Below are 27,800 nucleotides of genomic sequence, written 5' to 3' on the forward strand. Positions count from 1 at the left end.
GAAATATACTGGATAACTAAGGTACCATTTGTAAAATTTCACACTTAAAGCACCAATGATAGACTAATCTATAATTACTGTTTGATATTTGTGTGAATAAACTCAAATTATCGTTGTTAAAATAATAACTTATGATCGGTTGTATTGTGGGTTGCTCTGGTGCTGTTTGTATTCTGATGTTAATTCTGCTTCCTCAGGATGGATTTCCCTGAGAAGGAGTAGATCACAAACTCAGGTGATTTCATGTGAACCTTCTTCCTAATTTGCCTGGTCAAGTAAAAGCTAAAGCCTGTGATTGGGCGTTGAAAGGGAAATGTAGGGCTGGAGGTTTTAGAGAGTGGAGGAAGGTAGAGAATGATGAAAAAATAAGGATGGAGGAATGGAGTGTGGAAGAAAGACAGGACAGAACCACACAGCCTGGAGAAACTGCAGGTAGCAACGGTTATCATAGCTAGGGAATAGATTGGCATAATGGCAGATTTGCCCAATATACACATACAGCTTATAAATATTATAACTGAGTTGTGTAGTTTTTTTACACAGGCTTATTGGGGTTGAAGATTTGCTGCTACAAGTTTAAATGATGGAAAACAGTTACTTCTCTGTCAGCTTTCCACAGACCCGTGCTAGTGGTATAATATACATATGCATTGCTAGATCCTAAGGCCCCTGTTTGACATACACTTTTGGACTTATTAGCATCATTGGGAGACTGAATGCATTATGAGAGTGACCAATAGTACTTGCTATATTCTAGTGCAGAATTTTTGTAAACTGCCAAATTTTGCTTTTTCTAGGGCTTCTCTGGAAATCAGCCTCTTATATTAATGTTGACATAAAAGGAGAAGAAGTGAGGATGGTAAAGTAAAACTTTCTGAGAGTACTGCTACCATCACTTTTTCCCTTTACCAGTGAAATTTCTCGTTCTATCTTAAGCAATCAAACTAACTCCTGGGTCTTTAAAGTACAAAATGGAAGAGTTGCATATTTCCCATAGCAAATTTCATAGTCTCAAATGTGTCTTTATTTGGAGAGATAACTAGAAATAGTCCAATGTATGAAGCAGTTCACTCCACTGGTAAAGGAGTTGCCAAGAAATGTATACAGTAATGTCTTGCCCTGAAAATACATCAAGATATTTGCTAGTTGTCAAGAGAAAATGCCAGATTCATTTTTTTATTTCTTCTAAAGTTCTCATAATTTAGTATGAGTCCATTGATTGAATATTAATTTTAAAATTCTTTAACACATTTTTCATTGAACAGGGCTATTATATGGAAGACAGTTAATAAAGAATAAGACAAATCAAACCTCAAAAGGCCATCTCAACTCTCCAAAGGAAATTGGAAAAAGCATAGATAGGTGAAAAACTAATAAAATTAGGAGAGATAGCAATAATATTTTGTTACATCTTCATTATCATTATTGTCATTGTCATTTTTTGAGACAGAGTCCCATGTAGCCTACCTTGTCCTAAAATTTTCTGTGTAACTACAATGATCTTGAAGTTCTGATTCTCTTACCTCTCCATTTCAAGTGCTGAGATTTCCAGCTTGTACCAATGTTCCCAGTATTATGTAGTGCAGAGAATCAGAACCCTGATGCCATCTAATTCTAAGAAAGTATTCTTCTCCCTGAGCTATATATCCAGTACCTCTTTTTTTTTTTTTCATAAACATTCTCGTAGTAAGCAGGAAGTATAGGCTAATGAAATGCTTCAGCATTTTGGTGTTTGTCACCAAGCTTTATGACTGGAAAACATTCACAAAAACCCTAATGGCGGAAAGAGAACAGCAACTCCTTCAAGCTGCTCTTTAATATCTAGGGATTTGAACACACAACTTACACTCCAGTATAGCAGAATTATTTAGAGGGAGGATGGTCTATTTCATACATGAGGAAATATATACTGAATACATTGAAGGACTTTGTTCAAATTTCTTTAGCAACATGTTGCTTCTAAAACATAGATTCAGAATGGTGAATGTTACAGCCCAACTCCCAAAAAGGTTCAAAAAGTGGTTTTAGGGGAAACATCATTTCTTTCTGCCTCTGTTGGTCCTTCATATGGGAGAGATGTTTTGTAAATAAATTAATTTTTGAGCCCCAACTTTTGTAATCAACATTTGGATGACATATGTGCTTCAAGAAAATTATATTTGTCATCTTCCATTCATTCAGGCTCTTCCTAGACTAAAAGGGATTATGATTGTTGCTTGCCTGAAATCAGATCCTGTCAGGTCTGGAGGTCCTGAGATCTCAAAGCCATCATCATTGATCCTCAGAAAATTAAAACCAAGCTACACTGACAAAGAGTCAAGAATAAAGCACATCACAGAGGTTTTGTTTGTTTGTTTGATTGATTGATTGATAATTTATTGATTTTTACCTTGGCTTTTTGCTATCCCATTAAAAACTCTGAGATTTTGGAGATATTATCTAAGCAAAAAGTATAAGGGCATCAGCAACAATGATAAGAATTGCTGAACATACAGAAAAATGCTGATGGCTCTATAGTAGGTTATAGGAAGCCTAGGCTCCTGGTTAAAATCACATGTTGTGGTCCCCTGACCTATTAGGGAAATATAAAAATATGATCGAGGCAAATGGCTTTCAATGGTTAATAAGAAAAATGTCTAACATCTATTTACATCTACTATCTAGCAATCATCTTTTTTATCTATCATCTATCTACTATTTATATATCTCATATCATCTATCTATGTATATCTACCATCTATATATCTCCTATCATCTATCTACATATCATCTATCTATCTCCTAGCATCTCTCCATCTCCCTATTTATCTATCATGGATCTACCTGTCATCTATGCTTCTTTTCTAATTTCTAGACATAGAACAGTTTTCTATGATTTCATTTTGCTAAATCTAGATCATAATCTTAAAGGGTACGGCTGATATACCCTCTAAGAGTATAAAAAATCCTTCTTGAGATGAAAGATCCCTTTTATTTAAAAATTATTCTATTTTAAAATTATGTATAGTGTATATCTGTGTGTAAGTATGGAAATATGAATGCAGCAACTCACTAGGTTCAAAGCCATATGATCCTCTGGAGTTGGCGCTGTAGTTACAGCAGCTGCAAGCACCATGTGAATGACTAGAAAACTAACTCAGTTCCTCTCTAAGAACAGCAAGTAGTCTTAATGATTGAGCCATCTATTCGACCCCAACAAGAGTCTTTCTCACTTTATGGATAAAGTTCAGCTATTTGTATGGCCTATACATTGACACCTAGTATAATTGTGCTAATTTTTTTAATGTATAACCATTTAGGGAAGCAAATCTTGTAGGTTCCTTTGGGTAGATAATAGAGACAAGATTGCAAAAGGTAATCCAGTTGTAATCCAGTTGAAAAAGTTTAAAAATTGCAGATGGGCTGCATTTGAAATACCTCATAAATATAGGTAGGTATCACCCCCCCACACACACCTTACATCATTTTGTTACTCTTCTCTTATGACAGTTTCTACACTGTTTTGTTTTTATTCTTCTTATGTAAGTCATTGTGTTGATACAAATTTGACTAAATGTTTTACAATTTAGCAGGAGGCCATAGTCTGAGATCTTTCAGAGCTCTTCTATAACAGGCTCTACAGACTCCATCATATTTCTTAACCCCTCCCCATAAACTCAGGGCAGAATACAGGTACTACAGCTGCTGAGTCCAGAGCAGAGATAACAAGTTTTCTAGGTAGTGCACAATATTGAAGCCCTATCAGCAACATTCCAGCTCCTCCCTCTTGGTCATGAAAGTGTATTCCCTTCAGATAATTAGAAGCCTTTCTCCAGCCTGAATCTCTGGGAAGTCCAGAGAAAAATAACTATGTCTACCTCAATTAGAAGTGTGGCAGTTGGGAATGGGGAACTAGGGGTAGTCACTAAAATGTCCCAGATGCCAGGAAAGTAAGAGGCTCCCAGAACCCAATGAGGATAACATTAGCTGAAATACTCAACCAAGGGGAGAGAGAGCCTGTAGTCAGCTGGAGCTACAAATCCATCCATGTGTACTCTTTGGTTGGTGTTTTAGTCCCTGGGAGCTCTTGGAGGACTGGTTGGTTGATAATGTTGTTCCTCCTGTGGGGTTGCAAACCCCTTTAGCTCCTGCAGTCCTGCCTTTAACTCCTCCATTGGGGTCCCTTTGCTCAGTCTGCAGTTGCCTGCAAGCATCTACATCTGTATTGATCAGGCTCTTGCAGAGCCTCTCAGGGGCAGCCTTACCAGGCTCCTGTCAGCAAATGCTTCTTGACATCAGCAATAGTGTCTGGGTTTGGTGTCTGCATATGGGATGAATCCTTAGGTGGGGCAGTAACTAAATAGGCTTTCCTTCAGTCTCTGCTCCACTCTTTGTTCCTGCATTTTTTTAAAGACAGGAACAATTCTGGGTTAATATTTTTGAGATGGGTGGGTGACCCCTGTCTCTCAACCGAGGGCCTTGCCTAACCTCTGGATATGGTGTTTACAGGTTCTCTCTCCTTTTTGTTGAGTATTCCAGCTAATGTCATCCCCATTGGGTTCTGGGAGCCTCTTACTTTCCTGGCATCTGGGACATTTTAGCGACTACCCGCCACTTCTCTATTCCCCACTGCTACACACTTCTGTTCAATTTCCTGACTCTTTGGACTTCTTGTACATCTCCCCTGTCTCCCCCACACTTGATCCTGCTGCCCTTTTACCTCTCCCTCCTCTCTCCCTCCCAAGTCCCTCTCTCTCCATAGCTCCCATTATTATTTTGTTCCCCCTTCTAAGTAGGAATGAAGCATCCACACTTTGCTCTTTCTTCTTGAGCTTATACCATCTGTGAGTTTTATCGTGGGTATTCTGAGCTTTTTGCCTAGTATTTACTTATCAGTGAGTACATACCATGTGTATTCTTTTGTGACTGAGTTACTTCACTCAGGATGATATTTTCTAATTTTATCAATTTGCCTGCGAATTTCATGAAGTCATTGTTTTTAATAGCTGATTAGTACTCCATTCTATAAATGTACCACATTTTCTCCATCCATTCCTCTGTTGAGGGACATCTGGGTTGTTTCCAGCTTCTGGCTATTATAAATAAAACTGCGAGGAACATAGAGGAGCATGTGGCCTTGTTATACTTCGGAGCATCTTTCGGGTATATGCCCAGGAGTTGTATCAGCACTGGGGAAAATTTCCTGAACAGAACATCAATGTCCCAGGCTCTAAGATCAACTATAGACAAATGGGGATCTCGTAAAATGGAAAAGCTTCTGTAAGACAAAGGAGACTGTCATCAGAACAAAACATCAACCTACAGATTGGAAAAATTTCTTTACCAGTTGTACATCTGATAGAAGGTTAATATCCAATATATACAAAGAAATCAAGAACGTAGACTCCAGAGAATCAAATAACTTTATTAAAAATGGAGTACAGGGCTAAACAAAGAATTCTCAACTAAGGAATCTTGAGTGGCTGAGATGCACCTAAAGAAATGTTCAACATTCTTAGTCATCAGAAAAATTCAAATCAAAATGACCCTGAGATTCCAACTCACACCAGTCAGAATGGCTAAGATCAAAAACTCAGGTGGCAGCAGATGCTGGCAAGGATGTAGAAAAAGAGGAATTACAAGTTAGAACAACCATTCTTGAATCAGTCTTTTGGTTCTTTAGTAAATTGGACATGGTACTACCTGAGGACCCAGCTATACCACGATATGGAGTATGTATTATTGGTTCCAAATTTATTAATCTTTGCAGCAAGTTTAAAGCCTCTGTAAAATATACTGTTAGTCATGTGAAGCTCTAACTTTATGTACCACATATCAATGTTTTGTGGGCTTCTTAAATAGAAAACCCAGAAGTCTGCCACAGAACTGTGTTCTTTGCTGCTACTACTTTAAAAAATCTATTGCAATGCCCACATGCTGACTCTTAAAAATAAAGTTGTATCTTAAGGAGAGTGGAGGTGGGAATAGGGGCGAGAATGAGGAGTTCTGCATAAAGCAAATATTAGCAGTGTTTTAATAGTCCAGTTTCATTTTATTAAACTATGCTTGCCTTTGGCATGCCTTTTAAACCTACTCTAATTTCTTTCAGATGCTAGGCCAGGGGCTCTGTGCTAAACACCAACTGATGATATTTTATAATATTTAAAATTCTTTAATTAATAAACTTTCAGCTCAAAGGAGAATGGCTTTACTTTCTTCACTGTTAACCACTCAACTTCCTGCTTTGTCCAATTAATCCAATGTCTCATACTTTGGGTTGTTTCTATAGAAAGAAGCAGAATATTAAGGAGCTGTGTCTGTATACACCAACTACCTGTTGGATGCCTGTATACTTAGCAAGCACCCGGAGCACTGTAGATGCATAACTGACAGAAAAACAAACAGTGGGGAGGCCTACAGTTGGGTAGCCAGCTTCTTGCCATGCCAAGATATTCTTGGAAGAGACAATCATCTTTCACAGCTCTCATATAGCAGACCCTACTCTCTATGGCATCTGGAGTATAGGATCCTTAATGATATGATTAGAAATATTGCAAAAAAAATGAGATAGTTTAATGGAGGCGAAAAGGAAGTAGAATTGGTCAAACTTTTAGCAAAGAACTAATAAATATTGAAAGATGAAAAGAGGCTTCTGAGGATTGGGCCAAATTACTTCATCTCCATATTTTAGCAGAGGGCTCCACATAATTAAGCGAGTTTTGTGAATCAGAAGTAGCCTATTATAACTGCTTCAGTGGCCAGAAGTGCACATATGTATTTTCAAACTCCTTTATTATGGCTTCACTACCTCTCAATTTATTGAGGATCAAAACAGGTGGGTGATCTATTCTGCTTTTCCCCTGAGAAACTGATCTTGGTAGTTAGGAACTCATGTCTCCTTTGAGTTCTAGAGGACTATTACTTTAACTAATTGTTGATAAACTGATTGTAAGGCTTTCTAGGTATACTAGTGTTGGTGAATATCATTTACAATCCTGTCTCACTTGTTTACTGTTCTTAGAAATTCTGTCATGTCACTATATGTCTTTTCCCACTATAATATCAGAGATGCAAAATCATTATTGTGTACATAGATAGAAACCTAACATTGTCTGCATGAGTATTCTTTGAAAATGGAGTTTAAGGCTGTTTGTAGGGAAAAGTATTTGTTTTTTACTAATTTACTAGCAATCTAAGACTATTTGATAGTTTTAACTCTGAATAACTAATACTTTGCTTCAGCAATTTAGTAACGACATGTACATTTTAGACTTAAGTCAGCTTTCTAGTAAAACTCTTCATGTCTTTTATCAGCAGGGCTACTTGGAACAGAAACATACTAGCAAGTAAGCATTGGACCTACCTCACCAACATCTATAGATCTCTGTGCTATGATGCTTTCTGTCTCTTTGGTTTGCTGTTCAATCTAGGTCACACAGATCATCAGCTGGCAGAGTGAATAGTCAAGAAATACTTTTTTGAAACAGTTAATAAATGATTAGTTTCTCCATCAGAAGTCCTGACCATGAAAGCAGTACTTCTTTTTCTTTACTTCATTCTTTCACATTTTAGCGAAGATCCAATATGAATAAGCATAGAAATGTGATCCGACTACTCCTGTAATAGTTATGCTATCAGCCCAACTCAGCCTAGAATCAGGTAAGGAATGGACAAGTCTGTTGGCATTACATGATTATGTTGAGGTGGGAAGACCCACCCACATTTTGCTATTTTACATAACTACTTATAGTTCTCAATTCTAAAAAAATACAATAAAATTTATTGCTTTCCCTTTTTTCTTCTTCTCCTCTAATCTCCTTGTTAGTTATTTATTTTTATATCTTCTTTGTCTTTGTTTATTTGTTTCAATCTAATATTGTATTAAACTGCCTAGTATCATAGCAGTCCACTTCTTCTGCTGAAAGGTCTCTAGACTCAGTTTCAGAGGAAGAAGGTTAATTTAAAAGTTGTATCTGTGCAGAATACATTCAGGATGTTTTTACACACTCATCTTTCTATTGCCTTCAGAATTGCAGGAACATTTATTATGGTCATTAAAATAACAATTATGCCCGTGTTGAATGGATGTTTATAGTTTAGTAGAAACAGACCTAGAGAAGAATTCATTTGGTTCACAGTTAGTTGGTGCTGCCTTGCTGTTGGTCACTTTAGAATTCTCTCACCCTAGTATCTCAATGAAGCCTATGACAAATCATATGTCAGTGGTTGGATGAGAGTGGTGAAAGGGAATTCTTGATAGAATCTATTATCTCAAACTTTCTGTTTGCTTGTGCTGTGTTCTTTGCTTGATTTCACCATATTCTCACTCCTAAAACAAGTATCCCCAAACATCTTTTGAAAGAGAATGAAAGGGCATGCTTGCTCTTGCTCCTAGTTTAGCTGACCATGACTTAAGGCTCAAAGCTAAGTATACAACCTGTGGTGCAATACAAGTTGTGACGACGGAAGCTATTCAGCTCAATGCTAAGTGCTCACTGGCATTCCCTAAAGGCCACACAATGAAAAAAAAAAAAAAAAAAAAAAAAAAAAAAAAAAAAAAAAAAAAAAAAACAAAAAAACAAAAAACTAATTCTTTCACCCTGCTCCAAAATGGTCTAATTTAATTATTGTAAGTTTGAGCCTGGGCTTTGGTATTGTTTCTAAACTATCTGATCTGACGTATGCCACCCCTCCCTATAATATAATAATACCATCTATCCCATTACTTAGAACACATTTGATGAAGATGTAGATACAGTTGAAAGCTTCAGAACTCTATGTAAATACAGGTTTGTTTACACCTCAATCTTAGGTGGTAACATAGATAATGTTAAATGGTTTGAATTAGAAAAATATTGTCACCACCTCACCGCCAACCTCAAAAGGTCTTAGGAACTCTTACTTGCATTCTATGACTAAAGTAAAACTTGTGTTTCACTGTTAAACTTGTGAAGTTGTTTGTCTTTAATGCTTTATAAATTACATCTCACTAAACCTCAGATAACAAAACTAAATTTTATCTTAATTTTATGTTTGCTTAGTTAATTCTTGTGCACTCCTAGTTATCCTTATTTCCATAAGACTCATTCAGATTGTAATTTTAACACAAGTTGTAGCTCTTCAGAGAGGGACTGCTTGTTTCTGAAACTGGATTATAGCTCAGAGTCTCTCCAGGATGTGCTCTTCCTCACTGATAATTGACTAGAGCATGGGGAGAAAGAAAAGTTACTTGAAAATAGGGAACAAGGGAGGGTAGCAGGAAATACTGGAAGGAAATACCAGAGCAACTCCCCTGAGCAAATTGCTAGGTATGAGGAGACATTAAGGCTGATGAACAGGGAAGAAGTAAAAGCTAGACTAGGGGATGGAGAAAGCCTTGGTATGCTGCCAAGAAGAGGAGAGGGTTGTGAAAGCTTGTTATACAGATCAATGATACTACCCCATAAAATATCTGTACTCCACAGCAAAATTTCTGCTGATCCACCCTATGCTTTTGCCTCTGAGTCAGTTCCCAATAATACAGGAGTCAAATTGTGGTCTAGGCACATTCCATGCTTGCTATAACAGAGAAGAGCATTTAGGATTCTTACACAGGTTTCCCTCACAAAATCATAGCAGATGGTTGCCAGTACTTACACCAAAAGTTCCCTGTGGGTCTGTAGCACCCGTGAAGGTTGGGGGGTCCTGTTGGGCTGAGTTGTGGGCCCAGGGTGTCTGCTACAGCTCAGAGAGGCAGAAGCATGGGAATTTGACTGAGTTTACTCCACACAGCGCTGTGCTGGGTGGATGCTGAGCTATGAGAAGCCACTGAGCTCCACTCTGGGCATAGGGAGATCTCAGTCTGAGACCCCACGGTGGCAGAGCTCTTGGGTTGGGGGTCTCCAGGACAAGGCAGCTGGCATGAAACAGGTGGTCTCAGCCCTTGGGCACCCAGTAGCCACTGGGAGATTGCAGAAGGACTGAGGGAGTGGAGGGGGGCGGGGACGGGGGTGATATGGGCTGAACCGCCCCACAGTTCTCTACGTTTCTCTCTCTAAGGTTTAATGATCTCCATACTTTGATCTTTTTCAATGACGCTCTGGGTGAGAGGGTTTGTATCATTAAATTCAGGCTCGAGTCAAAGCTGAAAAATCACATATTGTCCTTTTTGTGACCTCACATTAAAGACATCTGTCATTCCTAGAATAATTTCAGTATGTCTAACCTTTGACATTGCATGCTTTTGACTGAATCCCCTGCTCCTTTGTGCATGACTGTCAAGCTAATTTTAGAGCCAGTAAGATATATTTATATATGAATAACTCTAGAATATGAGCACATGGTCTTAAAACTATGTATGCAATAAATAGTATTTCTGAATGAATCATCTCAGGAAACAGTGAAATTTCTATTCCAGGACTTTGCTGATCTGCATTTGCTTTGAGGCACACATTTAAACACTGCTGACAACTAGAAACTTGGTGAATATGCAACAACTCATGCATTGCCTCATCTCACCTTCCTTGCCTCAGAAAAAAAGGCATCTGTACTATACACATCACATGTTATTTTTGATTATCTTGTAGCCAGATGCATTTTGGAAACCTCTAAGTAGATGCCAGTGCCAGAAAAGAATGAAGGAGGATATGACTTCCTATCAAGCTTTGTAAAGTTTAAATCCTCTCTGAAAATATGATGACGAGCAGACCCTTCATCTTCCTTGGGGTTGTTCTGGTGCCAGGTACATGCTCTGAAGAGTCAGGCATTACCTTGACTTCCTCTTTGTCAATTTGTATCTCCTTAATGTCCTTTTGTTGTCTTATTGCTTTATCTAGACCTTGGAGTACTATATTGCATACATACATGGAGAGTGGGAATCCTTATCTTGTCCCTGATTTTAGTTGAATTGCTTCAAATAGCTCTCCATTTAATTTGATATTGGCTATTGGTTTGCTGTATATTATTTTTATTATAGTTAGGAATGGGCCTTGAGTTCCTGATCTCTCCAATACTTTTGACATAAAGGGGTGTTGTATTTTGTCAAATGCTTTTTCAGCATCTAATGAGATGATCATGTGATTTTTTTCATTGAGTTTATTTATAGTAAATTACATTAATGGATTTTCATACATTGAACCAACCTTGTATCTCAGGGATGAAGCCTACTTGATCGTGGTGAATGATGGTTTTGATGTGTTCTTGGATTTAGTTTGTGAGAATTTTATTGAGTGTTTTTACATTGATATTCAAAAGCGAAATTGGTTTGAAGTTTTCTGTTTGTGGAGTCCTTGTGGTTAGGTATCACAGTAATTGTGGATTCATAGGATGAATTAGGTAGTGTTCCTTCTGTTTCTGTTTTATGAAATAGTTTGAGGAGTGTTGGTATTAGCTCTTCTTTAAGGGCTGGTAGAATTCTGCACTCTGGGCCTTTTTTTTTTTTTTTTTTTTTTTTTTTTTTTTGGTTAGGAGGTGTTTAGTGACTTCTTCTGATTTTTTAGGAAATATAGGCCTGTTTAGATAGTTTACCTGCTCCTGCTTTAACTTTGGTATGTGGTATCTGTTGAGAAAACCATCCATTTCATGGTTGGTTTTGTTGAGTATAGGCTTTTGCAGTAGGAGCTGATGATTTTTTTTTTTTTAATTTTCTTAAGTTCTGTTATGTCTCCATTTTTCATTTCTAATTTTGTTAATTTAAATACTATCTCTGGGCCCTTTAATTACTTTGGCTAAAGATTTACCTATTGTGTTCGTTTACTCACAGAACCAGCTTTTGGTTTTGTTGATTATTTGTGTCTTTCTCTTTGTTTCTATTTGGTTTATTTTGGCCCTGAGTTTCACTGTTTCCTGCCTGTCTACTCCTCTTGGGTATGTTTCCTTCCTTTTCTTCTAGAGCTTTCAAGTGTGCTGTTAAGCTGCTAGTGTAAGATCTCTCCCATTTCTTTACCAGGATACTTAATGCTATGAATTATTCACTTAACATTGTTTCATTGTGTCTCATAAGTTTGTGTATTCTGTGTCATCATTTTCATTGAATTATAGGAAGTCTTTTGTTTCTTTGTTTATTTCTTCCATAACCAAGTTATCACTGAGCAGAGAGTTGTTCAGTTTCCATGGGTATGTGGATTTTCTGTTGTTGTTGTTGTTGTTGTTATTGTTGTTGTTGTTGAAGACCAGCCTTAGACTGTGTTGATCTGAAAGCATGTATGGGATTATTTTAATCTTATGTCTTTTGAGGCTTGCTTTGTGACCAGTTATATGGTCAGTTTTGGAGAAGGTTCCATGAGGTGCTGAAAGGAAGTATATTCTTTTGTTTTAGGGTGAAATGTTCCATAGATACCTGCTAAATCTATTTGGTTCATAACCTCTATTAGTTTCACTGTGTCTTGGTTTAGTTTCTGTTTAATGACCTATTACTGATAGTATGGTGTTGAAGTCTCTCACTATTATTGTGTGAGGTTCAATGTGTGTTTTGTGCTTTAGTAAAGTTTCTTTTATGAATGTAGCTGCACTTGAATTTGGGACATAGGTGTTCAGAATTGAGACTTTCTCTTAGTGGATTTTTTCCTTTGATGAACATAAAGTGTCCTTTACCACTTGAAAGTCTATTTTATTAAATATTAGAATAGAAACTGCAGTTTGTTTCTCGGGACCATTTGATTGGAAGAGTTTTTTTCTAGCCTTTTACACTGAGGTACAATCTGTCTTCATTATTGAAGTATGTTTATTGTATGCAGCAAAAAGCTGGGTCCTGTTTTTGTATCTAGTCTGTTAGTTTATGCCCTTTTATTTTGAAATTGAATCCATTGATATTGAGAGATATTAGACAGATGATTATTGATTGTTAGTTTTTGTTATGTTCGTTTTTGTATGTGGCATTATGTGCATGTAATTCTCTCCTTTTTGCTTTGTGGTAGGATAATTAATATCTTATTATTTCCGTTGGTGTAGGTACCTTCCCTCTTTTGGAATTCTCCTTCTAGAATCCTCTGTAAAGCTGGATTGGTAGATAGATGTTGTTCAAATTTGGTTTTGTCCTGGAATATTTTGGTTTCTCCATCTATCTTGACTGAGAGTTTTTCTGGGTATAGTAGCCAGGGTTGACATTTATGTTCTTTTAGGGTCTTCATGACCTCTGTCCAGGATCTTTTGTCTTTTATGATCTCTGTTGAGAAGTCTGGTATAATTCTGATAGGTCTACCTTTATATGTTACTTGGCCAATTTCTCTTACAGCTTTTAATATTCTTTCTTTGTTCTGTGCATTTAGTATTTTGATTATTATATGGTGAGAGGATTTTCTTTTCTGGTCCAATGTATTAGGTGTTCTATAGGCTTCCTATACATTTATGGTAATCTCTTTCTTTACATTTGGGAGGTTTTCTTATATGATTTGTTGAAGATGTTTTGGGGTACTTTGAGCTGAAAATCTTTGCTCACCTCTATTCCTATTATTCCTGGATTTGGTCTTTACATTGTGTCCTAAATTTTCTGAATGTTTTAGGTTAGAAGTCTTTTAACATTTTGAATTTTCTTTGAAATTTGTGTCAATATCTTCTAAGGGATCTTCTATACTTGAGATTCTCTCTTCTCACTTGTATTCTGTTAATGATGCTTACATCTCTAATTCCTCGCCTCTTTCCTAAGATTTCCATTTCAAGTGTTGCCTTCATGTGTGCTTTCTTTAGTTTTTGTACTTCTACTTTTAGGTCTTGGACTTCTTTGTTCAATTCCTTCACCTGTTTGATTGTGGATTGTGTTTTCCTGTATTTCTTTAAGGGATTTATTTGTTTCCTCTTAAGTGCTTCTACCTGTTTACTAGTGGTTTTCTGTATATTTTTCAGTGAGTTATTTATATCCTCCTTAAAGGACTCTATTATCTTCATGAGATAGAATTTTAGGTCAGCTTTCTGATTTTCAAGTGTGATGGCATATTCAGGGTTTTCTGTGGTAGGAGAACTGTGTTCTGATGATGCCAACATATGTTGATGCCAATGTATATTCTGTTGTTTATGGTCTTGCACTTGACTCTAGCCATCTGGTTATCTCTGGTGTTAGCTCTGTCTAGAGCTTGCCTGCCCTCTCCCTGGGTTGCTGCAGGTCTCCTGGGAGGCCTGTGGTCCTGGCTGTAGCAAACCTTCTATGAAGCCTTCAGACTTTAGGGTCTTCAGAGAGAGACTTTTTGTCCTGGCTGCATGCTCTTCTAGGAGGCCTTCAGACTGTGGGGGTCTGTTGCCCTCTGTGCAGCAGAACTCCTGAGAGGCCTTCAGAATGTTGGGTCAGTTGCCCTGTGTGCATCAAAACTCCTGGGAGACTTTCAAACTGTGGTGTTTATTGACCTGCTTTCTGAGAAACTCTTGGGAGGGCTTCAGACTGTGGTGTCTTCAGAGGAGCAGGTAAGCTGGTGATCTATGCATGTGCATGCAGCAGAATTCCTAGGGGCCTGTGGTGTCTTAGGAGTAATATGTTCAGGAAGAAGATACAGGCTGGAAGGGGTTTCCATTTTATTTTAAACAGTATTATGGAATATGGTTCCCTAAGGGGAATGGGAAATACTAAAATCCAAGAGGCTTTACTGGAGAAAGGGAGTTGACTCATGTGGGATTAGAACAAAACTCTGCTATTTGTTTCTAGGATTTATTTTAGCCCATCCAGAACTTTGTATCCAACTGAAGGTCATTGTAATGTTTTATTTTATTTTTGACTTTTAATTAGTATGTATTAATTCTGCAGAGGAATAGAAATTTGAATTGGGTATTACTGTCGCTTCTTTAGAGATGAACACTAAAGCCCAGAGAGCAAAAGTAATCATACAAAACAAGCCTGTCATTTCAGTCTTCTAGACCGGAAACTCTTATAGAAACTAACTCTGAAGTTGATATGGAATTGAGTTTTAACTGTGATTAGTTTTTGTTTTCTTTAAAATGTATTTTTGAAATTTTATAGGAAAAAGAAAATTCTGGAGTACAGATTATTCATTTAGGTTTTGTTTTAGAAGGCTTGATAACATGGGCCAGAAATTTTATTTGCACTGTATACTTGCTATAAATATTTATCATTTCTCTAATTAATATATGCTTGCATATTTATATTGTAAATGTATTGTTGCATATATATTTTATCATCTCTGTCATCTATCTCTTTATATCTATCTATCATCCATCTCTCATCTATCTTTCTATCTATCTTCTATTTATCATATAATGTATATAATTGAATATTGGGAAATATCACAAAAACGTAGAAGAAAAGAGTCAAGTCTAAAACGGTCATTTAGTCTTTGATAATTATTCTTACACTTGCAGTAGATTCTGCACAAAGAGAACAAGCCTTGATTAGCATGTGCCATTAATCACTCAAGTTTTAAGAAAAGGCAACTTAATTTCATTGGACAATACAGTGTCAGATAAAAATGATGACAGTGGATACAGATGCTTTGCTTATTTCTTAGAATAAGTTTGATACAATAACAGAAAAAAATAATTATTACTTCAGACGCATTCATTTGGGGTTACTAAATTTATTTTTATAGCATGTAAATATGTAATTTGTTGAGTATTTTTTATTTATTTTTTATTAGATGAAGTTTTATGATCTGAAGGTGACCTAGTTAGTTTTACTCTAGTGATAAGCAAATACTGACCAAAAGCAACTGATGGTGAAAACAGATTATTTCATACTGTAGATTTTTTTTTTTTCATCAAGGCAAAAACACAAGGCAGGGGGACACTGCTTGCTGGGTTGCTTTCTCTTGTTTGTTCCCCATTGTTATTTTCAGTTTGTGTCTCAGGTCCAGCTCCATGGTGATAGTTCCAACTACAGTATGGTAGGCCCTCCTACATACTGTGAGCAATTAACCAAATGCCCCACAGACATTCCCATAGTCCAGTCTAACATAGTCCTGGCTCAACTGAGCCTTTCTCTTTCTGGGTCTATCAAGTTGACAACCAAATAGCCATAACAGCGATTGTAGCTGCAGTATCTTATAAGTCTTACAAGATAATTGTCCGCTGTCAGAGATCATCATCAACGAAACCAGTTGTGGGAAACTCTAATTTAGAAGTGAATGCTCAGACCCAATGAATGCTGAGATATACAGCGCATGGCTCTCAAGCAATTGTGTGGCTCCATCACAAAGAATGAATTTGAGTTTTAGCAATTAGTGTCCAATCAGGAGAAACATACACACACACACACACACACACACACACACACACACACAAATATTAAATGGGGAGAACACAAATAGTTACTAAATAACTATGAGGAATTAGTAAAGAGTCTTATAAGGAGCTCTAACCGTGGGATGATGTACCAATTAATTATCTTAAAGGTTCAGAGAGACTGATCACTCAGATGAGGTTCCTAGATATCACCCTGAGGAAAGAAAGACTTGGACCATATTTCAGAAGAACAGAGACATTTTCTAAAGTATCATGTGATAGAGTTGAAAGACAGTAAACTGACAGGCAGAATGTGGTGATAGTAACTGAGAAGCTCCTTTTGAAAGTATCAGCAACTGGGATTCTCCCTGAATCCAAAACTAAAGAACACTATTGAAATTTACCTTATGGGGGTAGCAGAGATGCTATGAGTATAAACTAAATGCTATAAAAAATAAAATAAAACAAACAACCCCCACCCCCAAAACAAGAACTAGCTATCACAGATACTTTAGTGACCTTCCAGTGCTAACTACAAAGTGACTAGACATTGTTCTAGCTGTGAAAGAATATTATCAGAGTTCAGATAAGCTACAGAAAAAAAGGCACAGTAGGATTTGAAATTGAAAGAAATGAAGGAATTACTAGCACAAATTTTAAGAATAAGAATATATTTGAGGCTGGCTAGATGTTTGTGTGACTGAAAATCTTGCTATGAAGAAATGGCATCAAGGTCCAAACTTGAAAAATCTTGTCCTTAGATCAGCAGGAACAAGATTGTTTGCTCCTTCCCAGACTCCTGTCCCAGGCCTGTGAGTCTCTGAGCACATAGCCCTCTTCCCTCCCCACCTTCACCCACCCACTGGAGGTCACAAAGCCCAATAGAGGGTTAATCTTCCTCTCCCTTTATAATGCCAGGTCCTCAAGAACCTGGAATTCTTCCTTATGCAAATGAGGCAACCCCAGGACCCTGGCCACATCCAATGATGTAAGCTCACATCAATGGCTCCTACTCACTCCAGAAAGATTTAAATAGCATTTGTCCCCTCCCAAAATGGTCTTTGTTGTGTTCAATGTTGCCTGAAGTCTCTTTTTCTCCCTGGAGTCCTCGCTTCACCTCTCAGTATCCACTGATTGTGATCCCTGGCTGAACACTCCATTATGGTAGTATTTAATAAATATATACAGATGAATGTGTATCTTAGTTAAGGTTTTATTACTGTGAAGAGACATCTTGACCACAGCAACTCTTATAAAGTACAAATTTTAATTTTGGATGTTTTCTAGCTTCAGAAGTTTACTTATCATTATGGCAGGAAGCATGGCAGCATACAAGCCAAGATGGTGCTGGAAATGGTGCTGAGAGTTTTACATCTTGATCCACAGACAGCAAGGAGACACTGTGTGCCATACTGAGCAGAGATTGAACATGGGAGACCTCACAGCCTGCCCCCACAGTGACACAGTTTCTTCAGCAAGGCTACACCTACTTAAATAAGGCCACATATCCTAACAGTATCTCTAAAATAGAACAAGTGTTCAAATACATGAGTCTATAGGGACATACCTATTTAAACCATCACAGTGAGTTACTTTATGTATAAAACCACGAGTTTAAAATATAAGCTACTGTCTTTGTTAAATATCTTCCGCATGGCCTCATAGTCAATAATTACCATCACAGAATATATTTGTGCATTTACATATAAAACATTTTGTGTATGACAAAAAAAATTCACGAAGTTTGCATTTTTTCAGTGTTTAAAGTAAGTTTCAGGTCCAACAAAATCTGTGTGAAATTTGAGCCTACCTCAAGGGGGTCTCAATTTTTAAATTTTAGACAAATCAGTGAATATGAACCATAGAATGAGATTATGTACATGTCGTGAATTAAAAAACATAATAATGGAAAACAGGAAGGATTGCATCATAAGCAGTATTTGCAGCATTGTAATATAGGATAGTATAATGAGATATTATTATATCTAGCCCAGCAGCTGCCTTTGTGCCTTTAGGACAACTGAAAGAGAGGACACATGCAAAATAGAAACAAAACATATATATATATATATATATATATATATATATATATATATTCAGAATAAAAACAAAGTAGAGAAATAAAATGACAGAAGAAATTTTGTAGAAGATATAACTATGTGTCTATTCCTCATAGTCATGCACACAAAGGCTTTGACCCTACACTCATGTGCATATTCTCACACAGAGACACAATATGTATACACATAATTTTAAATGACTTTTTAAAAAGCCATCTTTTGAAATTAAAGGTCATCTTGATTAGTGAGTTTTAAAATTTTGCTCATTTGTTTTAATCTGTAAATTAAAAATGAGATACTTTTTAATGAAATTTGGTGCATAAGAAACAGCAGAACAACAAATGAAATGACATGAAATTTCAAAAGAAGAGTTTATAATATCAGAAGCTTATACTATCAGAAAGTTCTATATAATGGACCTGGCTGGTGAGCAAGTTGGTTTCAGGCTGGATGACTTTAGGTCTTTAATTGGGTTCAGATTATGAGAGGAGAAAATCAGCTGTTTAAGTTGTACTGTGACCTTCACCATGTACATTGTGGAGTACACATGTACACACACATGCACACACACACATACACAGAGAGAGAGAGAAAGAGAGAGAGAGAGAGAGAGAGAGAGAGAGAGAGAGAATAAATGGGTAAATGTAAAATAAAATGTAAATATATAAAATATAAAATAAATTTTTATATAAATATATAAAATAAAAACAGAAAAAAACTTTTAGATATGTGACAATTACAAAAAAAGAGGCAATTTCTGTTACACCTCTGATCAGGGTGTCACACAGAACAATCCATATTGAGAAAACACAGGCAAAAGTCTCAGAGGAGTCAGTAAATTTGAAGTAGATTACATTCGCTAGAAGCGGGCTCCCTAAAATGAACTAGAATAAGTTATTTTGAATTTGTCCCGCCCAGGGAAGTAATATTTGATCATCAATGTAGGGATGTGCTTGTGTTTTTTAGTAGAGTAAGTATTCTTAAACCTTAGATTATTATACCATTTTTTTCTGGTGTGCCTTCTGCCTTCAATAGTGCATTTTATGGACACAAAATGGACAGAACCTAGAATTTGATCTAAGATGATAAAAGCTGAATTCTTTAACTTTGTATACTATCAGTATCCTCACTGACAAGCTAATGTTATATAAATACATAAAACTGTGTTAATAAATGACATGATGTGTACATGCCAAGCTAAATACATTCCTTACAGCATCTTTTCTTTTTTCTTCTATTTTTTAATCTTTCATTTATTTTTTATACACTCCAGATTTTATTCCTCTCCCAATCCATCCTCTGACTGTTCTACATCCCATACTTCTTCCCCACACTGCTGTATCCACAAGGATATACCCACCACACACCACACACCCCAACAAACCTCTAAACTCCCTGGGGCCATCCATCTCTTGAGGGTTAGGTACATCTTCTCTGATTAAACACAGACCTGGCAGTCCTCTCCTGTATATGTGTTGGGGGCCTCATATCAGCTGGTGTATGCTACCTGGTTGGTGATCCAGTGTTTGAGAGATCTCGGGGGTCCAGATTAATTTAGATTGCTGGTCCTACTACAGGGTTGCCCTCCTCGGCATCTTTCAGCCTTTCCCTAATTCAACCACAGGAGTCAGCAGCTTCTGTCCATTGGTTGGGTGCAAATATCTGCATCTTACTCTTTCTGCTACTTGTTGGATCTTCCGGAGGGCAGTCATGATAGGTCCATATTTCTGAGCACTTCATAGCCTCAGTAATAGTGTCGGGCCTTGGGACCTCCCCTTGAGCTGGATCACACTTTGTGACTGTCACTGGACCTTCTTTTCCTCAGGCTCCTCTTCATTTACATTCCCTTCAATCAGGAACAATTATGGGTCAGAGTTTTGACTGTGGGATGGCAACCCTCTCCCTCATTCGATGCCCTGTCTTCTTGCTGGAGGGTGGCTCTGTAAGTTCCCTCTCCCTGCTGTTGGGCATTTCATCTAAGGTCTCTCTCCCTTTGAGTCTTGAGAGTCTCTCACCTTCCAGGTCTCTGGTGCGTTCCGGAGTGTCTCTTCACCTCCTACCTCCCTGGGTTGCCTGTTTCCATTCTTTCTGCTGCCCCTATGGGCATCAGTCCTTTTCCCTCTCGCAATACCAGATCAGGTTCCCCTCCTTCCCACCCCCATCCACTTTCCATCCTAAGTCTCTTTCTCTCTCCTCACTAGTGATTGCTTTCTTCTCCCTTCCAAGTGGAACTGAGGTGTCCTCACTTGGGCCCTTCAGCTTGTTAACCTTGTTGAGTTCTGTGGCCTGTATCTTGGAAATCCTATATTATTATTGTTGTTATTATTATTATTATTATTATTATTATTATTATTATTATTATTTAGCTAATACCCACTTATTAGTGAGTACATACCATGTCTGTCCTTTAGGGTCTGAATTATCTCACTCAGGATGATATTTTCAAGTTTCATCCATGTACCTGCAAGACTCAGGATATCCTTAATATGTTCTTAATAGCTGAGAAGTATTCCGTTGTGTAAATGAACCACATTTTCTGTATTCATTCTTCTGTTGTGGGACATCTGGATTGTTTTGAGCTTTTGGCTATCACAAACAAGGCCACTGTGAACATAGTGGAACACTTTCCCCTGTGGCATGGTGGAGCATTTACACAATGGAACGTGCATGGTATGAGGATGCCTCAGTCCCACTGGGGAGGGAGAAGACCAGCAGTCTCAATTAATCTGGACCCCCAAGATCTCTCAAACACTGGATCACCAAAAAGTCAGCATACACCAGCTGGTATGAGGTCCCCAACATATATACAGCAGAGGACTGCTGGGTCTGTGTTCAATCATAGATGATGCGCCTAATGCTCAAGAGACTGGAGGGCCCAGGGAGTTTAGAGGTCAGGTGGGGTGGGTTGATGGGGTTTGGGTAGCCTTGTGGAGACAGGGAGGTGGGTTGGAGGTATGGAATGTGGAACAGTTGGAGGGTGGACTGGAGTGGGGAATAAAATCTGGAGTGTAAAAACTGTGCTCATCTAATTTTGTTTTCATAAATTGAGTAATTTCATTTTAAGTGGGGACTAGAAAGAACCCACTGCTTTTGCAGAGGACTAGAGAACACACAATTCTTAGTATACAAGAGACTCACAACCAATTTTAATTCTAGCTCCTGATGGTTCGATTCCCTCTTTTGGACTATTGGTGAACTCATATGCACATAAATAAATTTGTGTTAATCTTTCATATATATTTAATATATATTTAATTGGAGTATTTTAATGTTTCATTTTGTTATAAAATTAATGTCACTAGTTAATAACAGTTGTCTAAAAAAACAAATTTACTCTCAAAAGCTACACATAGAACTTTTTATCTGTTTTAATATTTAGCTTAATTTAATATTTAGCTTCAAATACACATACACACACACCGACACATCAATTTTTCTCATTTGTTTTTCTTATTTTCTGTCATATGGCCAACATTTAGCATTCATTAGTTTCTAGAATATACACTTTTTTAACCATTAAAGAATGCTCTACCCCTTTATTATAGGACATGAGAATGTTCCTATTTGTTCTTTCAGTATCATAATTTAAAGAGCGATTAGTGTGACTTGCTCAAAGCACATAAACTTTTCTATAATGATTATTTGGTAATTAGACCACAAAAGATACCTAGCATTTTTAAATTCATGATTGAGATTGGGGAAGTAGTTCAGCTTGTAGAGTATGTATATAATATGTGTGTACTGTGAGTCCAGTCCCCATCGGCACATAAAATTAGAGAAGGGTTTAAACTCCTTTAAGGCCAACACTAACAAAGTAGAGTCACAAGGATCAGAAGTTCAAGGTTGTCACCAGCTGTATATCAAATTTGAGGCTGATCTGTACTTGTTGAGGTTCTACCTCAACCCTTCCCCCAAACAAATATGCATTTTGGATGGTCACATTAGCATTAAGGTGATTTTATTTTCTAATTGAAATTGTTTATAATAGTTCTGTAGTGATTGGGTCAAAGGCAGCTAAGTTTACTACACAGGCTTCTTTTTATTTGTCATGTGAGGGGAACTTGGCCTTAATTTTTCCAAATAAATAGAACTATATTGCTCTAACTTTTAAATTTTTAAAATTTAATTAATTCATATAAAAATGGACTAAATAAAAAACATGAAGAAGATTCCACTATTTACTTTTTATTGGCCAATACTTTGGGAACCTTGAAAAGTCTCTGGGAAATATCTCTGTGCAGTTGATTGAATCAGCCAGAGAGTCAATAAAAATTGTGTCTTCAGGCAGTATTTATCACAAAAATATGCCTATGAGTGGTGTGTGGCTATAGGCTTTCACATCTTACACTTCCATGTTTATATAGGAACAGAATGTGCTCCTCATAATCTGTACTTTAGCAAGAAATCTTTGCTTCTTGAAATAAGATTATGACAGTTGTCTAAGCAGGTACACTAGGTAAATGAAAAATGATACAAGCTGCAAAGACAGAGCCTGCTCTGTCATTGCCATTGACATGATTTACTGTTTACCAGGTGTGCTGTCATCTTCAGTCTCCAGGTACTGCCAAAGAAAGGAACAAATGACAGTCAGCACAAGACAAGAAAGAAACAAATACCCAGGATCTGTAGAATGGCTTGCAAGATAGATGTGTGATGCTCATTCCCTTGCCTTGTTGTACATGGTGAAGAAAAATTCCCCTAGTTGAAATAACAGTCTCTTTGAAGCAAAGGTAGAGGTGAGGTTGACAAATTAAAACAATGACCAAGGTATGAAACTTGCAATAGAATCTTCATAACTTTGAAAGTCTGTGTTTTCTCTCCCTCTCCTCCTCTTACCCAAAGATGGAGGGACGCAAGGTGTGCAGAAAGTGGATGGGGTGGCTCTTTTTTCAGTGATTCACTGAACATGTAAATCTCTCTGAAAATTTATTTGCTTGTGAGAGATCACATTGCATAGCAGCCTCTGTATTATAGCATACATTATTTTTTGATGTGAGCTACTGTCCTCAGATATTAATTTTATTTTTCTGTAGTAACTTGTATTCCTGATTATTATGATAGAAAATTAATTCACTATTTTGGAAACTGACTGAATTATAAAATTGTATAGAGTATGTAAAAGCTACTTAAAATCTGCCATGCATTGCAATTTCTTTATTTCCATTTTTAAAAAGTTGAAACTTTCAAATATGTTTGTCTATAAAATGCTAATAATTCATAAGATTATTTTCAACAGATAATTATCAAGAAATACATTATGATAGTTAATTTGAAAATATATTCCTGTCTCAATAAGCATATATATTTTTGAAATTCTTAAAATGCATGCAGTGAAAACATAGACACACATGGACACAGACACACACAATCTCTTTCTCTCTCACGCACACACACACACACACATAAATACACACAAACACACCCTCATTTATATTCACATCCTTTTCCCAAACATAATATGTAAAACTTTACAGATTCTCATTCTCTTGTTACAACAGCCTAAAAAGCAATTAGTTTTATAATTAAACTTTAAAATTTTAATTATGTTATTATTTGCATTTACACACTTAAAACTTGTTTAAGTGAAGGATTAACCTAGGTGTATTAAAATTAAATTTGTACATTTTTAGCTTCTGAATTCACTATTCATCCACAAGTTTTGCTTTGCTTTGTTTTCTCTCATATGTTTATACTTATTATCATCAAGCCAATCAATTTTCAAGAGTTAAACCATTTCAGAAGACACTGTTGAATCAATTGCAAAACAGAAGAAAGGCTAATTCTCAGATTCTCAGCCCTGCTATGTCAGAGCCCATTACTGATTCTACATCACTATGGACAGTTCACCTGCAGGATGAAAAGTATATGCTGATAACCAAACCTGACAGAAGGAAAAACAATTTTTCTCCTATTTTAATGGCAACTGGTTGTTTTACTACTTGAAGCAAAGCTCCTCTTCTCTAGAATTAGGCTTTTACTACCTTAGAAAGGAACATCAAGGCATACTGCTTTGCTTAATAATTCTTCCAGATAGATACTCCTTGTACCTTAAGATAGTCTAGAATTAGGTGTGATGGGGCATACCCATATTCAAAGGCTAGTTGGACCATATGTCAAAGCTCTCTCAAAAACAGAATATAACAGAAAACGAAAAAAAAAAAAAAAAAAAAAAAAAAAAAAACTTAAGACTAGCTGTAAATTGGTAAGGAGCTTTTAAGAAGACTTATAAATACCACAAAGCCTCAAGAAAGAATTTGTAATTTACTGGTTTCATAACCAAAGGGCTCTAAGAAAAGAGGGCAAAGCCAAGAATCTTATAGTTTAGTCTAGCTGAGCAAGTGAATCAGGAAATGAGTGAGGAATAGATCTAATGAAGCTGAAAAGAATGTCAAGGTTATCTGGCTTATAGAATAGATATCTCTGGAAGTTTGGGTGCCAAATTATACATTTTCCCAGCTTGCTTCTTCCATTTTTTACTTGTATGGTTTTTGGAAATTTATGCCCTTATAGAAGCATTTTATTTGATGAAATAATTAAATGTTTTCAAATGATTTATACTGGTTTAAAAAGGCCCTTTGGGTCAAGTTTTAAAGCACTTCTGAGGCCAAAAAGATATTTTAGCCTGTCTTAACTGCTGCCAAGCTCAGGAACATAAGTTTAATTCCCTGAACCCACGTGATGGAAGAACAATCCCTGAAAGTTTCCTCTGACTTTCATACATGTACCATTAAATGCATGTGCACATACACACACACAGACTCACAACACCTTTTGTTTTAATTGTGTAATCAATTATTAAGTCTTGATGTGGGTCGGGCTTCCCTTTTCTAGAAAAAATAGGTGGTTAATGTGTCTAGAGGGCAGGGTGTCAATGAAAGAACCCAAGATAAAATAAGAAATGTGAACTTATCCAAGCCATCCTGGACACAGTAATCATGGCTATTGTTGTTAACTCTGTCTGACAAAACTCAGTAGTGAGGGACAAAAGTCAGCTTACTGATCCTCTGAAGGAGACTGGAGGTAGAAAATTTATGTCCCTATCCAGGAAATCTTTGTGTTCTTGTCTCATAGTCTAGTCTTCATAAGATGTGAGTTTCTGAAGAGAAAGCCCAAAAGAAGGATGGTGGTACTTGCACTGGTTAGATTGCGACTCCTGGAGACCAAGCCATCAAAGCGGAAGTATGAAGTTAGCTGCTCTATCTCGCAAGATCTCACTTTCTATTTATATCCCACTATCCTCTCTTTTAAATACCAGAGACCCCATCTTCTTACATTCTTTTAAAAAATACACTTCATACTTTCATAACAATTTTGCCACTCTTGCAGCAGTATATTAATAATAGCTGAATATTATTCTATTGTATAAATGTACCACATTTTGTTTATCCATCTATCAGTTAGTGGACATCTAGCGTATTTTTTCAGATTCTGGCTCTTGTAACAATTAACATGGATGAACAAATAACTCTGTAGCAGAATATAGAGTTTAAGATATATGCCTAAGAATAGTACAGCTGTATCTTGAAGTAGATTTATTTCTACCTTCCTAAGGAATCACATCTCTGATTTTCATAGTAACTGTACAAGTTTTTACTCTCCTCAGAAACAACTATTTGTTTCCCCTCCCTATTTCTGTGTCAGCATGTGCTGTCATTTATTTTATTGATCTTGAGCATTCTGACTAGAGTAAGATAACTTTGATTAGGTTTTAAGAATACTTCATGAAATTAAACCCATACCTGAAGTTGCTAATGAAGTTATGTACCTGAGACTAGAAGCATTAAGGCCTGATGAACAAACCCAATACAGTCATTCTGCTGAAGGAACAAGACAATAAAATAATTCCTAATCACATACTACTGTAATCATAGACAAGCGACTCGCTCACTAAAACAACATTATGGACACACGTTGCTGTAGAAGAAACTTAATCTCCTCCCATCAAGGTTCAGGGATCTATGAATAAGAGGAGGCAGAAAGTTGTTAGAGTCAGGGGTGATCCTAGACTCCAAGTAAATAGTGTCTTCCAGTTATAAAAGAACTGATGTATAAATGAACTCAAGAGACTATGGGAGCACTTATAAGACCTGCACAGAATCAGCATTGAGAATGAGATGTGGACATAGGGTAGCACCAATAAGCACAAAGCTGTCAGCAATTGATACAGACTGGCAAAATGAATATTAGTTTATTTGTTCATTTGTTTGTTTTCAATAGAGTGTTACTAGGTATGTGAACCACACTCCAGGGAGGTCCCACGCACAGCCATGAGTTCCTGTACTGACTTCCTTTGATGGTGAACACCAATGTGGAAGTATATTGAATAAATACTTTCCTCCCCAACTTGCTTTTTGGTCATGATGTTTTGTACAGCAATACAAACCCTGACTAAGACAAATAGTAACACATCTATGTCCCATTTCTGGAAAGAGTTAATATCCTGTCATTCATGCAGATAACAACTACACCTGGGTTTGGCAGAAAGTTCTTGGCTTGTGATTTTTGCCTTTATAAACACCTCTTTAGAGTCGTAGTCACAATAAATAGTACATTCCCCTGGTTGGGTTTGTGTGTCTTAATAAAAACATTCAAATTCATAAAGAACGTGTCCTAGACTTCTCTTAAATGTGAACAGAATAACTGCAACAAATTCAGTGGTATCTTCATGGAATTTTTGTTGCATTTTTGCATTTTGATATTTTTGTCTTATTGGTCTTTTTTGCCTGAACATTTTTGTTTTTATTTTTTTGTGTTCACAGTCATGGGGGCAGTATTTATTGTTTCTTTTTTGTTTTGCTTTTCTTTATTTATTTTTGAAAGAGAGAGAGGACATAAAGTTTAAGTTGTGTATATAGGGACTAATAGTGGTTCTGGGAAGAGCTTGGAGAAGAGAAAAAAGAAACCAAATATATTCTTGGAAAAGTAGCTGACTATTCAGTGATATGATATCATGATTACTGGAGAATTTACAACCTCAAATTTACTAACCCAGAAAATCTAATAACAATCTATATTATATTTGTTGGTAAACAAATATAAATAAGAGATAAATGTAGTCCTCATTCCTCATCAAGAAAATTTTTCACTTTTGGCTGGGGCAGATACCTGACTGGTCTGCTCCATGCAGACACCATATCCTAAACCTTCCTAGAGCAGCAGGTAAGAATCCTTCCCCACAACTCTAAGTCCCAGAGATACAAACCCTCTCAAACCCCAAGAATTCCACTCCCCTTCAACCCTTCGATTGGTCCTTTTGGCTGGGGCAGACACCTGGCTGGTCTGCTCCATGAAGACACCTTATCCTGAACCTTCCTAGAGCAGCTGGTAAGAACCCTCCCCCACAACCCTATGCCACAGAATTGCAACTGGGTGCCTGGGGTACTCTGGACCTATCACCCACCCAAACTCTGCCCCTCAGGAAAACTACTCCCCTTCCGCCCCTCCCTTGGTCCTTTTGGCTGGGGCAGACACCTACCAGGTCTGCTCCTGTGAAGACACCATATCCTGAACCATCATAGAGCAGTGGTTGAACCACTGGACTCGGAGCAGCTGAGGAACCACTGCACTCAGAGCAGCTGAAGAACCACTGCACTCAGAGCAGCAGAATTTCAGAATTCCAGAGGA

General features: G+C 37.0%; 1 pseudogene; it reads left to right on the forward strand.

The window, feature by feature from the left end:
- The window catches only part of LOC117705693 (DCC-interacting protein 13-alpha-like), a 144,653-nt pseudogene that overhangs the window by 50,013 nt on the left and 66,840 nt on the right, over positions 1 to 27,800 (forward strand).

Source organism: Arvicanthis niloticus, chromosome 3, assembly GCF_011762505.2.
Source record: "Arvicanthis niloticus isolate mArvNil1 chromosome 3, mArvNil1.pat.X, whole genome shotgun sequence".
Taxonomy (NCBI): domain Eukaryota; kingdom Metazoa; phylum Chordata; class Mammalia; order Rodentia; family Muridae; genus Arvicanthis; species Arvicanthis niloticus.